General features: G+C 42.3%; 1 long non-coding RNA gene across 1 annotated transcript; it reads left to right on the top strand.

Moving 5' to 3' along the window:
* Window positions 1-354: 354 nt before the first annotated feature.
* LOC129457475 (uncharacterized) lies at window positions 355-12,630 on the top strand. The gene is made up of 5 exons (XR_008649262.1): window positions 355-677; window positions 986-1,123; window positions 1,532-1,683; window positions 11,235-11,333; window positions 12,031-12,630. It is a non-coding gene; the product is annotated as an uncharacterized lncRNA (long non-coding RNA).
* The last annotated feature ends 6,276 nt before the right edge of the window (window positions 12,631-18,906 follow it).

The raw sequence follows: 18,906 nt of genomic DNA, 5'->3' as shown, positions 1-18,906 counted from the left end.
CCGAGATCACACCACTCCCCTGGCTACAGAGCGAGACTCCATCTCAAAAAAAAAAAAAAAAAAAGAAAGTAAATCTATTGACAAGAGTTCATTTTAAAGATCATTCTCCACACTTGGAGCATGGGATCATGCCTATCAGCAATTTTGATCAGTCTCCAGATTAGTAACTGTGACTTGCCACCCTGGCTGATGGGCTGGCAGGAAGGAGTGTATCATAACAGAGATTGCCACAGACACCCAGGGCAATGTGATTTGTCACTTAAAGAGGGAGGCAGATCAAGAGCATCTCATCCTCCGGCTGCTGAGTCATCCTGCTCTGGCAGTTATTTAAACAGAAGCCTCCAGGAGACATACAATCAACACTCCACTCAGACAATGCCCAGACCTCCAGACACCATGTGTCAAGCTCGGATTGCCTTAGACAGGTGCAATTTAAAAACAGCTTTCATCCTCTTTTCTCTCATATTGTCACACTATGGGTTCCGACTTCTGGCTCCTTTCCTCATAAGAAGCTCACCCAGCTGGAACTCTTATGGGACCTTGGCACCAGAGACCACAAATTCCTCTTTGAAATTTTCTAACAGCAACAATGGTATTTCTGACTTGGCTTTCTTGTATTTCTCTCAAGTTAACAAAATTGGTTGAGCATCTACCATGGGCTACATGCTGAGCTACAGGTAAGGTTTGGCTGAAGGATGAGTAAGACCCACTCCTTGTCTTCAGGAGTCTGTCTAGCAGAAGAGTCTGTCAAGTAATCAGGAAACCCCAGTACGCAATGTGATAGCTCTAAGACAGGTATATACAAGATGATGTTCTGGACCTTAACTGTTTGGGGAGTACTACTGCCTTTGACTAAAAGCCATCACCCTTTTTATATGCCATTTGGGAGGAACTGGGGGGACGTGGGAGGCTTCAAAGGGTTATGGGAGGATGGACATTTTTAAAAGGGCTTTTCTTTTCTTTTCTTTTCTTTTTTTTGAGACAGAGTTTCACTCTGTCGCCCAGGCTGGAGTGCAGCGGCATGATCTCGGCTCACTGCAAGCTCCACCTCCCGGGTTCACACCATTCTCCTGCCTCAGCCTCCCGAGTAGCTGGGACTACAGGCGCCTGCCACCACGCCCAGGTAATTTTTTGCATTTTTAGTAGAGACGGGGTTTCACCGTGTTAGCCAGGATGGTCTCGATCTCCTGACCTCATGATCCACCCGCCTCGGCCTCCCAAAGTGCTGGGATTACAGGCGTGAGCCACCGCGCCCTGCCAAAGTCCTTTTCAAATCTAACGATGTATTCGCATTTCCACCTGTCTGCCAGCCCTTGTCCAGTTTGACCTGGGCACTCACTGCTGCTCTGGTGGTGAGTACTGTTGATGGTTCTTTTCCCTGCCCATCCTCGAGGTGCTCCCTTCAATATGTCAAATGAGGACTCTCATTACATTTGGCTGTCATACTTCAGCCACAACTGTCCTGCCCAGAAGAGCTGGCCTTGGCTTTAAAGCCCACATCCTGGCTGACCTTCTTTACTGCTTTATTAAGGAGCCCAACTTGCTGTTTGGTATCACATGTGCTATACGTGCTGTTGATGAAACTGCTAAAGGAGCTGAATGTGACTGACGTCTTTGGAAGGATGAGACTTAGCATGCCTGTACAGTTGTGTCCAAGTGCTGTCCGTATCTCCCAATGGAAAGGTATTGTAAATAAAAAGAAAGGTCAGAGGCTTATTTTAAACACTAAATATGAGCTAGGAGCTGTCCTAGACACTATGTAAAAGTTTTATTTAATTCTCACTGTAATGTTGGCCTTATGTTAGCATCCCATTTTTCAGACTGAGGAAATTATGGCTCAGAGATGTTAAGACTTATTGAAGGTCACCAAGCTCCACAAACTTTTGTGTAGATTGAATGTGTACATGGGTCTATGTGACTTTGAATCTTGTATTCTTTACATTATTGGAATATTTCACAGAAGGAAAAATGACATATTAACATGGCAATAAGATTTCTGGTTCCAGTCTGATCATTGGTCTTCCAAGAGTGTTACAGGATGTATAGCCTGAGCTCTGAAGCTTTGTTCTGAAGCATGCTATCAATATGAACAAATTGGTATGGAAGGAAGTCACAAATTATATACTAAAATCTAGTTCATCAGAGGAAAATATAGTTAAATACATTTACATTCCCAGAACTGTTAATATTGAAGAATAAAACACATAGTGGGAAAGAGACGAAGAGAAAATACGCCTGTTTTTATGACTTGTTGATATCTATGGGGTTTTTCCTTAAGCCTCACAACAATTTACAGCATTGCCAGCAGCATTCAGTACATTCAGAACAGGATCATTTCACCCGCAGCTGAACTAGGGCCATGCCTGGGGCAGACAGAGAATGGCCTTCCAGCAGACATGCCAAGAAGCAAGCCAGGGTCAGTGAGTGAAGAGGAGGGCAGGCCCATTCGAAGCAACACGGTTTATGTAAGTGTGATCTAACTGCTTTCACTGGAAATGGGTCAGACTCCAGTTGAGAGAACCAGGGGTCTGAATGACCCCAGCAAAATCACTGCGGCAATTCTTTCAATCAACTCTGAGAATATGGCCCTGTGACGACATAATGACGTTTGGATTAATTTCAGTCGGCCGTGTTTTTCCCCCTCCTTTCTTGCTTCCCCATAGTTGATTTGCCAAATTTTTTTTGTTTGCTTAAATACGCTAAACTAAACAGGATGCATTATATGACAGTCCGTGATAAATTTACCACTGGGAATAGGTAAAAAGTATGGGATAAAGAAATAGGTCTTTTTCGCCTCTCACAGCTGTGATTCAGTTCTGACTCAAAAGGAAGTGTGCCACCTACTGAATCACAGAAACCACTTCCTGTGGCTGTTTGGTTTATTCTGGAGGAGCATCAGGCCAAGTGCTGCCCTGCCCTGACCCTGACTGGCTCTTCAGAGCCAAGGCATTCACAGCTTGAGGTGGTTTGGCCTCAGACTCTTGAGAACACTGCATATTAAATTACAAGTGTTTCGTTTCCTAGCAAGGAGTCTTTAGCAACATGAAAACGAACGTGTGTTATTTGCAAACCAAGTGTATCATTACTGAACCTGAATATCCTTACTTTTTCATAAGGTACGTATTCCGGATGACCACTCTTAAGATCTGAATGTACACTGGTTCTGTTTTTCCTGAGGGGAACTTGGGCAGTCCGCAGGGTGGCATTTACCAGCTGAGGGACTTCAAGAGCACCCTTTAATGAGTGAAGCAGCACTCAACTTGTATTCACTCACTCAAAGTATTTTTGAGCATGTACTTATTGCCATGTGCTGTGCTAGGTAGGGGTAGAGGGTACAGTGGTGAACAAGACCCCACAGCTCCTGACCTCATGGTTCAGGTGTTCTATACCATAAGGGAATTATGCTCTGTCTCCCGGGGCAGGGGCCTTCTTCTGTTTACCATGCAACCTCAGCTCCTAGCACCTGGCCTTGCATAAAGGAGCCTCTAAATCGAGCTTGTCCAACCCAAGGCCCACGGCCACATGTGGCCCAGGATGGCTTTGAATGCAGCCAAACACAAATTTGTAAACTTTCTTAAAACATTACAAGATTTGTGTGTATGTGTTTTAGTCCATCAGCTATTGTTAGTGTATTTTATGTGTGGCCCAAGACAATTCTTCTATGTGGTCCAAGGAAGCCAAAGATTGAACACTCCTGCTCTAAATACTTGTTTGTTGAATAGATACATGAAAAGAAAGAAGGAGGGAAGGAGGAAAGGAGGGCGGAAGGAAAGGAAGAAGAGAGGGAAGAAGAGAAGAAAGAAGCAGAGAAAGGAAGAGAAAGAAATTATGGCCAGTGTGGTGGCTCACGCCTGTAGTCCTAGCACTTTGGGAGGCCTAAGCGGGCTGATCACCTGAGGTCAGGAGTTCGTAAGCCAGCCTGGCCAACATGGTGAAACCCCATCTCTACTAAAAATACAAAAATCAGCAAGGCGTGGTGGTGCATGCCTGTAATCCTAGCTACCTGGGAGGCTGAGGCAGGAGAATCGCTGGAACCCGAGAGGCAGAGGCTGCAGTGAGTTGAGATCATGCCACTGCACTCTAGTCTGGGCAACAGAGTGAGATTCTGTCTCAAAAAAAAAAAAAAAAGAAGGCCGGGCGCAGTGGCTCAAGCCTGTAATCCCAGCACTTTGGGAGGCCGAGGCGGGCGGATCACGAGGTCAGGAGATCGAGACCATCCTGGCTAACACGGTGAAACCCCGTCTCTACTAAAAATACAAAAAATTAGCTGGGCGTGGTGGTGGGCGCCTGTAATCCCAGCTACTCAGGAGGCTGAGGCAGGAGAATGGCGTGAACCCGAGAGGTGGAGCTTGCAGTGAGCCGAGATCGTGCCAGTGCACTCCAGCCTGGGGGACAGAGAAAGACTCCGTCTCAAAAAAAAAAAAAAAAAGAAAAGAAAAGAAAGAAAGGAAGAAAGAAAGAAAGAAAAAGAAAGAGAGAGAGAAAGAAAGAAAGAAAGAGAGAAAGACAGAGACAGAAAGAAAGAAAGAAGAAAGAAAGAAAGAAAGAAAGAAAGAAAGAAAGAAAGAAAGAAAAGAAGTTACCATTAGTTTTTTGTTGTATTTGCAAGCAAAGACAAAAGCACCAAGGTACTTGTTTCCTTCTGTAATTAGATTTTCAAATAGACTAAAAGTTTCTGCTCTTAGGTGGGCCTGGAGACTCTCCAGTACCTCAGGACCTCAGGACACATGGGGTCTCTTGGTTGTTTTCTTTTCGTTGTTGTTGTTTATTTTAATTTTTATTTTTTAACTTTAAAACAATTTTTTGCAGATGAATATGCTTACATATGTTTGGGTTTTTTTTTGAGACAGGGTCTTGCTCTGTTGCCCAGGCTGGAGAGTGGTGGTTTAATCACAGCTCACTGCAGCCTTGACCTCCCAAGGTAGGGACTGCAGGTGAGTGCACTGGGGTGCACCACCACACCCAGCAAATTTTTAAATTTTTTTTTGTAGATATTGTCTCACTCTGTTGGCCAGACTGGTCTTGAAATCCTGGGCTCGAGCAATTCTCCTGCCTCGGCCTCTTAATGCATTAGGATTGCAGGCGTGAACACCACACCCTGCCAGCATGTGGTCTCTTAACCAGAGGAGGCCTCTTCTGAACTAGGTAGAGGTCCTGAGAATTGATTCTGAGAGTAAAAGGCTCTTTGTTCTCCTCAGAATAGATTAGAATCCCTAATGATAGAGCATCTATTATTCCTCTAGTGGTCCATGCCCAACAGATTCATCCAAGAATAGATGAAGATCTGTGTAATGTTGTGCAAGTAATCTAATCACCCCACAGAAGAGCTGTGACTTAAATTATCCCAGAGTCAGCCCACCTGTTTTCATAAAGATCAATGTAACTTGTAAGTTTCCCCAGTTCTTCTCACCTATCATCATTTGACTAACAAAACCCAGAAAACTAGGCTAGCTACGGTGGCCCATGCATATAATCCCAGCTCTTTGAGAGGCCAAGGTGGGTGGATTGCTTGAGTCCAGGAATTCGAGACCAGCCTGGGCAACAAAGGGAGACCCTGCCTATATCCCAGCTATGTAGGAGGCTGAGGCCAGAGGATTGCCTGAGTCTGGGAGGTTGAGGCTGCAGTGAGCCTTGATTGCCCCACTACACTCCAGCATGGATGACAGAGTGAGACCTTGCCTTAAAAATAATAATAACAGTAATAATAATTCATAAGGATACAGGAACTAGATTATAATGGACGTTTTCGAAGTGAAATACTGTCTAGAATGGTACTTGGCCAACGGTAAGCTTTTTGTAAGTAGAAGTCATTACTATTACTATTTCTTTCATTATTATTACCATTACTACTTTAAAAAAAAAAAAAAAAAAAAACAACCCTGGATGACACACTGAAACCATTACTACTTCTACTACTATAACTTAGGTTGCACCTGATAAAGTCAGCAATTTTTCCAAGGTATGACAATGGCCATATGTTTAATGATATAATTCTATGGCTCAGTGTATCTCAGCCTTTTTAAACCCTGCTCTTCTTTTGACAATTGTAAAAATCTTAAACTGACCTCCAGTTGAAATCCTCTGTCAAGAAGATATTGTTGGCCAGGGGCAGTGTCTCACACCTGTAATCCCAGCACTTTTGGAGGCCTAGGTGGGAGGATCACTTGAGGTTAGGAGTTCGAGACCAGCCTGGCCAAAATACGAAAATTAGGCAGGCATGGTGGTGTGTGCCTGTAATCCCAGCTACTCAGGAGGCTGAGGCAGGACAATTGCTTGAACTTGGCAGGGCGGAGGTTGCAGCAAGCCGAGATCACGCCATTGCACTCCAGCCTGGGTGAGACTGTCTCAAAAAAAAAAAAAAAAAAAAAAGAAGAAGAAAAAGAAGAAATCCCAATCTCTTCTTTTATGTAGATTCTTCCTCACTTGAATAATACTTTTCTTCCCCATTATCCTCCATATTATCCCAGAGTCAGCCCCTCTGTTTTTGTAAAGATCTATGTAACCTCTTCTAAGTTTCCCAGTTTTCCTCACCTATCATATCATTTGGCTCAACAAAGGGCAGGAAGCTAGATTCTAATTGATATTTTGAGGCCGGGAGCTCACGCCTGTAATCACAGCACTTTGGGAGGCTGAGGTGGGCAGATCACTGGAGGTCAGGAGTTCAAGACCAGCCTGGCCAACATGGTGAAACCTCGTCTCTACTAAAAATACAAAAAATTAGCCAGGCTTGGTAGCTTGTACCTGTAATCCCAGCTACTCAAGAGGCTGAGGCAGGAGAATCACTTAAACCTGAGAGAAGGAGGTTGCAGTGAGCCAAGATCGTGCAACTGCACCCCAGCCTGGGTGACAGAGCAAAACTCCATCTCAAAAACAAACAAACAAACAAGCAAACAAACCTGATATTTTCAAAATTGAGGCAATTATAACAGCTGTTTAGCCAAGAATTATGATAGCAATAATAGCAAGAAAATAAATCGGTTCACAAATAAGTCTCAGAAGCCCAATGATTTTTGTTTTATTTTTATTTTTTGAACTTTTATTTTGGAATCAGGGGATACATGTGCAGGTTTGTTACCTGGGTATATTGCATGATGCTGAGGTTTGGAGTACGCATGAATCAAATCTGTCATCCAGGTAGTGAGTATAGTACCCAACAGATAGTTTTTTCCAACCCTACTTCACTCCCTTCCCTACTCTTGTATTCCCGTGTCTACTGTTCCCATTTTTATGACCGTGCCAACAATAATTTTTTTTTCTTTTTTCTTTAAATAGAGATGGGGGTCTCACTATCTTGCCCAGGTTAGTCTCAAACTTCTGACCTCAAGTGATCCTCGCACCTTAGCCTCCCAAAGTGCTAGGATTACAGGTGTGATCCATTGCACCTGGCCCATGCCAACAATATTTTAAACCCTTATCTGCATGTACAAGTTTGCTACTGGTTTTGTTTTGCTCATTAATATATCCCAAGTATCTATACCTGGCATATAGTACCGGCATGTAGTAGGTGCTTAATAAATATTTATTGAATAAATAAATTAGTTTGACATTAGTTTAACATTTCAAGTAAAACAAAATACCATTCAATTAATTTTCTTCTACTTTTTTCTTTTAAGAGAGACAAATAGTCACACATACATCGGCAGGAGAGGATACAATTTCCTGTGTTTAAGTTTTTATGATGTTACTTTAGTTCAAATGTCACAGAAAATTATATTGAACTCTTGACCAATCTATCTATTTTTTCCATTGGAGTATTGACCCAAATAAGAAATAGCATCAAGGAAAAATTAGTTTTTGGCAGAAAAATATTCTCTCTAAATTCTTGTGTGTTTTGTTTTGATTTTTCCTTAGTGATTGGAGGCCAGTTTCAATACACTGAAGCACAGATTCCAAATTTTCAATCTGGTTTTCTTGAGTAGTGACTGAGTGCCAGAAATGAAGCAATGACACAACATCACCATCAAGACACTCCCCAGCATGCACACACACGCCAGAGTCCACCATCAAGACACTCCCCAGCACGCACACACACGCCAGAGTCCAGGCCATACTCGGGTGGCTTGTAAGCTTCTTCCCCCGTAGAATTTACTCTCAAAATAATGGCTTTTGTTTTGTTTTGGTTTGGTGTGTTTTTTTTTTTCCAAATACATTTCTTCCCTATATCTTTAACCAATTCTCATAAAATTTTGTCTAATACACTGGTCAGTGTATTCCAGACCCTAAAAGATAACATAATGAAACTATGACTAAAAGGTAATCAGGATCTTCTACTTATCCTTTTTTCCTTCCTTTTATACTTTAATTTTGATACATTTGGGAGTGAAATGATGACAATAAATGCAAAGTAATTATTGAAGAAACAATAATTTTGTATTAGCTTACTGAAAAAAAAAAGATAACAAATATATTTTGGCAGCCCCAAACAAGTCACATGTGTAATGCAGTGGGAGAGCAGTGTCCTGAAGGAAAAGGTGGCCTGCTGGACAGCCAAGAGAACAGACATCCACTGCAAGTAATATGAGCTCTAAGTTTGGACTAGGCCCATGTCTGCTCTGAGACTTGGGGCAATTCACTTAATCAGAGCCTTAATCAGCTACGGACTAACAATATCCATACCCGCTACTTATTTTGTAAATCTCCTTTCTAAAGTTAACTCTATTCGTTGTTCCATAATCCCATAAATTCTAGAATATTTTCCTGTTATAGCCAAGTTGTCTATCATTGACAGAGATATTCACCTGGTTGTTTTGGCTTCTCTAATCCTCCTGGTGAGAACACCTCCAAGGGAGCTTTCAGTGGCGTTTAAGGTCACTTGTGCTCTTGGGCCTAGAAACTGCCTTGATAGTGGTTTTAGCTCACATGAGGTAAGTCTTTATTATATGCCCAACCTCTTTATGCATTACTTCATTTAATTGTATACTAATCCTTTGTCATAGGTTATCAGAGTGTTTGACTATAAGTTACAGGAAGAAAAACAAACTCCAATTGACTAAAACAATGGGGCATTTTTTGACTCACATAGCTGAGCGTCTAGAGAAAAGGCACCATCAGGTTTGGCTGATGAATCCTGTATCTCTGCCTCGTCTCCAGGTCCCCAGGTTCTGCCTCTGTCCTGACATCCAGTGTTGGATTCCTCTTCACATCAACTCCTCTCTGTAGGTTGGGCCATCAGACCCTACCTCCCTATTTATGTTGAGCAAAGCAGAGAGAATGCCTCTACAAACAATGAAAAAAGTGAAAAAAAAATCCTTCTCCCCCTTATAACTTTAGTTAGCTTAACTTTAGTCAGTTGCTTAGCTACTAAACAGTAGCTATTGGGAGATGGGAAGGAATACTATTGTGTAATCAACTAAGGCTTATACAGAGGATTAGGGTTATCTGAATTGATTTGAATTAATTAGAATTTACTCTCAGAGCTGTGGCAATTCCTTGAACCACACTGATTGCTATAAAGTGGAAGAGGAATAGATTGAATTTTGGGGAGTCAACTACAATGTGTATTATAGGTAAATACTATGAATTTCCAATTCACAGATGAGAAAATTGAGACATGTGGTGGGAGGGAGGTTATGTAATTTGCCCAATATCACAATTGAACCTAGGCAAAGGCCTATCTCCAGGCCTAAACAATTCAGTGACCTCCTGTGTACATTTCTGTCTCTCCTTTTTTTAGAGTAGGGCTCTCACTGTGTCATCCAGGCTGGATTGCAGTGGCTTGATCATGGAGATCATGGCTTTCTGTAGCCTTGAACTACTGGGCTCAAGTAATCCTCCTGCCTCAGCTTCCTGAGTGGCTGGGACTACAGGCTTGACAACACACCCGGCTATCCTGTGTACATTTCTTGAGAGCTTATGATATATAAGAGAAACTCCAAAATCAGGGGAGGGTATGCTAAGGGGAAGACCAAAGCACTATCAAGAGGTGGATTCAATCTTACTTCTTCTATTTACTAGTTATGTGACTCTTTTGAAAATGGGAATAACAGGCCGGGCGCGATGGCTCCTGCTTGTAATCCCAGCACTTTGGGAGGCTGAGGCAGGCAGATCACCTGAGGTTAGAAGTTCAAGACCAGCCTAGCCAACATGGTGAAACCCCATCTCTACTAAAAATACAAAAATTAGCTGGGAATGGCAGCGTGTGCCTGTAGTTCCAGCTACTCAGGAGGCTGAGGCAGGAGAATAGCTGGAACCTGAGAGGCAGAGGTTGCAGTGAGCCGAGATTGCACTACTGCACTTCAGCCTGGGTGACAGCAAGACTCCATCTCAAAAAAAAAAAGAAAGAAAAGAAGAGAAAAGAAAAGAAAATGGGAATAATAAAACTTACTTACTGGAGCAGTAGCAAATATTAAAATTTAGACCACGCAGAAGAATGTTTTTCAAAATGACATGACCTGGTAATATGATAGAAATGCAAATTCCTGTTACCACGCCAGACCCACCAAATAAGAAACTCTGGGGATGGGACCCAGGACTAAGTACTTTAACAAACACTCCAGCTGATTCTAATGATTGTTAAAGTTTGAGAACCACTGGTCTAACACATTGCCTGGTACATAAGCTTTTATTTTGTTGTTATTATTCTAAGGACAATGTGTGTATTGACTTCTGTTTCCAGGAGTTCATGACTTGGAGAACTAGGGAAAGGAAGACAAAAATTCTTTAATGCAGAACGAGACTGATTGATAAACACCTGAATATAATACAGGTTAAATGTGCTTTGAAGATTTATAAAAGGTTGAATTTATTTCCAGCAAGATGACTCTCAGAAGCCTTTATAGATTAGAGAAGAAATGAAAAGGGGAAAAAATAGTCATGAACTATAAAGCAGGGCAGACAAGTTTTCAATGGTTACCGCCAATGTGTATATAGAAAGTTAGCTTGGCTGGGCAAAGTGGCTCATTCTTGTAATCCCAGCACTTTGGGAGGCCAAGGCGGGCAGATCACCTGAGATCAGGAATTTGAGACCAGCTTGACCAACGTGGTGAAACCCTATCTCTACTAAAAATACACAATTAGCCGAGCATGGTAGAGCATGCCTGTAATCCCAGCTACTCAGGAGGCTGAGGCAGGAGAATCACTTGAACTCGGGAGGCAGAGGCTGCGGTGAGCTGAGATCGTACCATTGCACTCCATCCTGGGCAACAAGAGCGAAACTCCGTCTCCAGAAAAAAAAAATAAGTTACCTTGAAATATATCAATACCAACAAATAAATTAGATATTTCGTATTGTACAGGAACAAAACCCATCAGAAGATATCAGAAGATAGGGATTTTTGTCCTGATGCTACACTTACCAGCTGTCCCTCAGTGTTCTACTTCTTAAAAAAACAGAGGTTGGTCCTGATCCCTGGTTCTTAACCAGGGGAAAATAAAGTGGGGCCAGGGCATGCGCAGACTTAAAAATTACACAGGGGAATGTAGGCACGATCTGTTTAAGAAATACTGGACTAAATGGTCTCTAATCTGTGACTGTAGATTGAAGAATAATCAAGTGTTGGCCGGGTGCGGTGGCTCACACCTGTAATTCCAGCACTTTGGGAGGCTGAGGTGTGTGGGTCACATGAGGTCAGGAGTTTGAGACCAGCCTCGCCAACATGGCAAAACCCCCTCTCTACTAAAAATACAGAAAATTAGCTGGGTGTGGTGGTGCATGTCTGTTGTCCCAGCTACTCGGGAGGCTAAGGCATGAGAATTGCTTGAACCTGGGAGGCGGAGGTTGCAGTGAGCCAAAATCACGCCACTGCGCTCCAGCCTGCGCTCCAGAGTGAGACTCTGTCTCCAAAAAAGAAAAATAAATAATCAAATGTAAAGTTAATACATAAAGGAGGCATGTACATATTATTAAAATCTATATGACTATCTGTGCTTTTTAATTTTTTGCTCAATATCTGTATCTGAACACCTAATTAATGAAAGGAAAACATTTGTAATATGTAGCAACTAAAATGTCACCTTCTCTGTGGGGATCACAAAGTCCTTGGCAATCACTTCCATACCAGACAAGTGAGTATTGTCCTTCTCCTTTTCCAGATGGATAAACAGAGGCGACTGGAGGATAAAGGCCTTGCTCAGTGTCACACATTTCAGTCACTAAATAAGACAGAATAGATGCCAGTATTCTCATCCCCTCACAAATAAAAAGCCTTCAAGCTCTTGCAGTCAACAAGAACTTTTGGAATGATTTCACTGCCTGAAAAGGCAGATACATAGATGACATCCACAAATAGGAAGAAAATCAACCTGAACCTGAGTGTGTGGGCTCACTGACTCTAAGCAGTAGAGACAGAAGAAAACTAAAGTTTTAGCGAAGAAGGGTCTGAAAGAAAATAAATATAGCTCTTTATCAAGCTCTGTTTTTACACAGTAAAACAAAGGCAAAATTACTCTTCTTTAAGTAGTAATTCTTATCTCTTGATTAAGTCACCTACTCATTCATTTAATAAATACATACTGATTGCCTTCTATGTGTTGAGCACTCATCTCTGTATTGGAAATATAATAATGACCAAAGTTGACAATAGTGATAACAACAATAGCTAATATAGCAGGCACTAATAATTATTTGTTGAGTAAAATGTCAAAATTCAGTGTGAACAGCATTGTATTTTGGGCTGCATCCACTGACTATAACACAGCTAATCTATCTGAAATTTTCCAGCTTTGGGCTTCTCGAACAGAAGAAGCTGTTGTTGGGCCTGCCTCTAGTTGGTGATACATCCACCAATGAGAATGAATTTATGATCACTCTTCCTGTAAAGGCCACTGGAAATGAAAGCATTGTGATTTTCTTTTACTGTTAGTTTTAAATTACTAGAACCAACTCAATTACTAGAACGAATTTTACTTCTTTGTTTCCTACTTACCAAAATAGTAAAAACAACATGTAAAATAAAATAATGCCATCTTAATATTGTTTTGATGACAAAACAGTGTTCCTTTCAGTTGTGCTTCAAATGGGATAAGACGCAAACAGGCTTGGTATGGTGGCTCACCCCTGTAATCCCAGCCCTTTGGGTGGCCAAGGTGGAAGGACTGCTTGAGGTCATGAGTTTGAGACCAGCCTGCACAACATAGCAAGACCGTGTCTCTACAAAAAATAAAAAATTAGCTGAGTGTAGTGGTGTGTGCTTGTGGTCCCAGCTACTTTTGAGGCTGAGGAGGGAGAATCTCTTGAGCCCAGAAGGTCGAAGTTGCAGTGAGCTGTGATTGTGTCATTGCCCTCCATCTTGGACAACAGAGCAAGACCGTATGTCAAAAAATAAATAAATAAAAGACACAAACATATTTGAGATTAACTTTCAGTGGTAAATTTTGTTCCATATATGATTTTTAAGGTTAAAAGCTTTGGAAGCTTTAAAAACCATTTCAGCCCTTTTTAAATGCCAACTTACACTGATGATGCTCTCAGATGTTAGGAAATCTTTTGAGCAGAAAATGGAAGTGGGGTGTTGAGGCAGGGAGGAGTGATGCAATATTCCTTAGTGTCGTCCTGTGATTTCACAATTTGTTTTTCAATCTATTTGGAATTTCAAAAGGGAAGACTCTCATATGTCAACGAGCCCATGAACTGAAGCTTAAAACACTGGAAACAACAACTGTAGAGCTTCAAGTGTATGTACATTTATGTATTCATGTTCCTTGATGGGAATGCTGGCTGGTGTGAATGTTCAGTCTCCTGAGAAATGTAAATTTTTCTCTGACAGATTTATTAGCTTGCTGTATCTGAGCACATGAGCAAAAACAATGCCTAATAAGAAAACTTTCTCTCTCCTTCAAAGTCAAAGTTGGAAGAAATGAAGGGAAATTGAGCTTCTTTGCTTGACAGTGTTCAACATTCTTGTAGTCAGTGTGCTCATGAAGATTGTAAGCTTTTTTTTTTTGAGACAGAGCAGCTAGGACTACAGGCACGCACCACCACACCCAGCTAATTTTTGTATTTTTAGTAGAGATGGGGTTTTAACTATGTTGGCCAAGCTTGTCTCAAACTCCTGACCTCAAGTGATCCATTGGGCAGCTCTTTCTTTTTTTTTTTTTTTTTTTTTTGAGACAAAGTCTTGCTCTGTCACCCAGGCTGGAGTGCAGTGCTATGATCTCAGCTCACTGCAACCTTCGCTTCCTGGGTTCAGGCAATTCTCATGCCTTAGCCTTCCGAATAGCTGGGACTACAGGTGTGTGCTACCACGCCCAGCTAATTTTTGTATTTTTAGTAGAGACGGGGTTTCATCATGTTGTCCAGGCTGGTCTCAAACTCCTGACCTCAAGTGGTCCTCCCACCTCAGCCTCCCAAAGTGCTGGGATTACAGGTGTGAGCCACCATGCCTGGCCATCTGGCAGTTCTTTATAGCAGTATGAAAATGGATTAATACACCCCATCTCTCCCAAAATAAAAAAAATAGATAGGTGTGGTGGCACGCACCTGTACTTCCAGCTGCTTGGGAGGCTGAGGTGGGGGGATAGCTTGATCTGGGCAGGCAGAAGTTGCAGTGAGCTGAGATCGGACCACTGCACTCCAACCTGGGTAACAGAACAACAACCCATCTCAAAAAAAAAAAAAAAAAATTAACTGGGGATTAGATTGAAAAGATATAAAAGTAAAGCTATTAATCTTACAGTCCCAGATATAAAGTATATGCTCTCATGTTATGAAAAGGTCAATATAGTTATGAATAAGAAAAAAGATTATTGTTCTTTTATGTTCACCAGTCTGAGCACCTATGATGAGCAACTATGAGAATCTCTGCTGGTACTTACCAGTTAGCCCACTCACTGTCTCCAAGATTCTGTATGTTTCCCACCCTCTGTTGAGAGCATTTCTGGTACAGTATACATAGTTAAGTAATAATAGTCAAGGAGAAAAGAAAATAAAGTTCTGACGTGGCATTAAGAATAGCAGCAATAAGACCAGGCATGGTGGCTCACACCTGCAATCCCAGCATTTTGGGAGGTCGAGGTGGGTGGATCGCCTGAAGTCAGGAGTTCAAGATCAGCCTGGCCAACATGGTGAAACTCCATCTCTACTAAAAATACAAAAATTAGCTGGGTATGGTGGTGCATGCCTGTAGTTCCAGCTACTCAGGAGGCTGAGGCAGGAGAATTGCTTGAATCTAGGAGGCGGAAGTTGAAGTGAGCCAAGATTTTGCCACTGCATTCCAGCCTGGGCAACAGAGTGAGACTCCTTCTCAAAAAAAAAAAAAAAAAAAGAAGAAGAATAGCAGCAATAAAATAGAGGAAATGACTGGCTCTGAGGCAGATTGTTTAAATAAAATATGCGTGGTGGCTCACTCCTGAATCCCAGCACTTTGGGAGGCCATGGTGGGTGGATCACTTGAAGCCAGGAGTTCAAGACCAGCCTGGTCAACATGGCAAAACCCTGTCTTTGCTAAAAATACAAAAATTAGCTGGTCGCAGTGGCATGTGCCTATAATCCCAGCTACTCGGGAGGCTGAGGCAGGAGAATCAGTTGAACCAGAAAGGTGGAGTTTCAGTGAGCCGAGATTATGGCACTACACTCCAGCCTGGGCAACAGAGCAAGACTCTTTCCCAAAAATAAATAAATAGGCTGGGCATGGTGGTTCACGCCTGTATTGCCAGCACTTTGGGAGGCCAAGGAGGGCAGATCACTTGAGGTCAGGAGTTCAAGAGCAGCCTGAGAAACATGGTGAAACCCCATCTCTACTAAAAATACAAAACTTAGCCAGGTGTGGTGGCGCATGCCTGTAGTCCCCCCTACTTAGGAGGCTGAGTCAAGAGAATCACTTGAACTTGGGAGATGGAAGTTACAGTGAACTGAGATGGCGCCACTGCACTCCAGCCTGGGCGACAGAGTAAGACCCTGTCTCTGTTTTTTAAAAAAAAAGAAGAAAAGAAAAAAAAATGTACTGTATATTTCAAAATAGCTAAAAGAGAGGATTTTAAATATTTTTACCACAAAGACAATGATAAATATTTGAGGTGATGTACATGCTAATTAGCCTGACTTGATCATTCGTGTGTGTGTGTGTGTGTGTGTGTGTGTGTGTGTGTGTGTGTGGAAACATCACACTTTACTCCATAAATATATACCTGTACAATTATTATTTGGCAATTAAAAATAAAAACCTGGCCGGGTGTGGTGGCTCACGTCTGTAATCCCAGCACTTTGGGAGGCCAAGGCAGGCAGATCACGAAGTCAGGAGATCAAGAGCATCCTGGCTAACACGGTGAAACACCATCTCTACTAAAAAATACAAAAAATTAGCCAGGCGTGGTGGCGGGCGCCTGTAGTCCCAGCTACTTGGGAGGCTGAGGCAGGAGAATGGCCTGAACCCGGGAGGCAGAGCTTGCAGTGAGCCGAGATTGCACCACTACACTCCAGCCTGGGCAAAAGAGCGAGATCTGTCTCAAATAAATAAATAAATGAATAAATAAAATAAAATAAAAATAAAAAAAAGATTTAAATAAGTAAATTAGCCAACTAAATACAAAGTAATATAAATATATTATATGGAAATAAAAGTCAAATTACGTGTTTTATTGCCGGTTCCAGAGGCAAGCCTTTAAGACAATCTTTATTATTGTAGGACCCATAACTATGCATTCTCTCAATATTCTTAGATTTTTCTCATCTTTACTATACTACGTTGTATTAATGGGTGCAACAAATATGTTTATTTACTTCAAGTCATAGTCAACTTTTCCATATAGATTAAGAATTATCCTTTTTTTTTTTTTTTTTTTCTGGGACCAGGTCATGCTCTGTCCCCAAGTCTGGCTAGCTCACTGCAGCCTGGAACTCCTGGGCTCAAGTGATCCTCCTGCCTCAGCCTCTAGAGTAGCTAGATCTATGCCCAGTCTTCTTGCCTTGGTCTCCCTAAGTGCTGCAATTACAGGTATGAACCACAACACCGGATCTAGATTATGAATTATTCTTGTATACAGCTATGGCCTTGTCAGAGGAGTTTGAACCAAAGCAACTCCATCTTGAATAGGAGCTGCATAAAATGAGGCTAAACCTACTGGGCTGCATTCCCAGATGGTTAGGCATTCTAAGTCACAGCATGAGATAGGAGGTTGGCTTAAGATACAGGTCATAAAGACCTTGCTGATAAAACAGGTTGCAGTAAAGCAGCCAGCTAAATCCCAACAACATCAAGATGGTGATGAGAGTGAGCACTGCTCATCCTCACTGCTACACTCCCACCAGAGCCACGACAGTTTATGAATGCCATGGCAACGTCAGGAAGTTACCCTATATGGTGTAAAAAGGGGAGGCATGAATAATCCACCCCTTGTTTAGCATATCATCAAGAAATAACCATAAAAATGGGCAACCAGCAGCCCTCAGGGCTGCTCTATGGAGTAGCCATTCTTTTATTCCTTTACTTTTTTTTTTTTTTTTTGAGATGCAGTCTCACTCTGTCACCCAGGCTGGAGTGGCACAATCTTGGCTCACTGCAACCTCCGCCTCCCAGGTTCAGGCAATTCTCCTGCCTCAGCCTCCCGAGTAGCTGGGATTACAGGCATGCACCACTACGCCCACCTAATTTTTTTTATTTTTAGTAAAGATGGGGTTTCGCTGTGTTGGCCAGGCCAATCTTGAACTCCTGACATCAGGTAATCCACCCGCCTCAGCGTCCCAAATTGCTGGGATTACAGGCACGAGCCACCGCGCCCAGCCTTTTACGTTCTTAATAAGCTGACTTTCACTTTACTCTATAGATTTGCCTCAAATTCTTTTTGTGTGAGATCCAAGAACCCTCTCTTGGGGACTGGATCATACCCCTTTCGGGTTACAGCCTATCACAGCATTTTTAATCCTATGCACTTAACACTTCTGTATAGAAAAAGAACATCACAATAGAATTTTGATGACAATAGATGACAATATGATGAATCTTATTATATGAAGTGTTAAACTTATTAGAGCAGATATGGTACTAAAAATAAAATCCCACCTCCTCTAAAGTTATTCTAGTCTCCAAGGCCATCATTTTTCATAAATACTGCAATATTTCTTCTACATCTTGCTAGTCTAAAAGTATTAATACTCTTTGCAAAGTGCACAGCTCATTACTAGGTAGTAACTTGAGCAAAGGAAGAAAGCTGGCTGGATCAATGATTTGTCACCAAGGTCTGAATCACAGGAGGTCGGTCTCTGGTGTATCCTCTTGGTCCAGAAAGTAGGAGGTGGTGGTCCAGTGAGCCAGGAATTGCCTGGCAGCATCAACATCCTGGCTGTTACTTGGGATAGGTTGCATTTTTTGGCTTTTGCTCTTGAACCAAAAGTTCAAGTGTGAAAACCAGGACTGACGCCTCTCCTCTGCTGAAGCCAGGTTACCCCCAGTTCAGCCAGAAGTTAGCTTGAGGGTGGAGTGGCCCAGCATTCCAGGAGTGGCACATGTCAGCAGGAGCTGTGCCAGGGCTATGTCCCAACTGCAAAGCTGGGCTTGCCACACATCCTTCACTTCATTAGTATAGTGGATTTCTGGGTGACTGGGCAGAGACACTATTGAGACAGAATCTAGATGTGATTTACATGCTGGGTCTATTATCTCAGCTTTGGGAGGCACATATTAAATGAAAGTCAGGCTGTGGCCTGCAGAAATTAGGCCCCCGTCTCCACTGTACCTGGAAATGAACCCTTTTGTTTCATACTTCTTAAGAGTAAAAAGCTCATGTTTCTCCCTTTGCTTCTTTTTTCTTTTCTTTTCTTTTCTTTTTGTTTTTGAAACGGAGTCTTGCTCTGTCACCCAGGCTGGAGTGCAATGGTGCAATCTTGGCTCGGTGCAATCTTGGCTCAGTGCAATTTCCACCTCCCCAGTTCAAGTGATTCTCCTGCCTCAGCCTCTGGAATAGCTGGGATTACAGGCACGCGCCACCACGCCCCGCTAATTTTTGTATTTTTAGTAGAGACAGGGTTTTACCATG

Source organism: Symphalangus syndactylus, chromosome 11 (genome assembly GCF_028878055.3).
Source record: "Symphalangus syndactylus isolate Jambi chromosome 11, NHGRI_mSymSyn1-v2.1_pri, whole genome shotgun sequence".
In the NCBI taxonomy this organism is placed as follows: domain Eukaryota; kingdom Metazoa; phylum Chordata; class Mammalia; order Primates; family Hylobatidae; genus Symphalangus; species Symphalangus syndactylus.
Note: the sequence above shows the minus strand (reverse complement) of the source record. Positions and strands in the feature narration are given on the sequence as shown.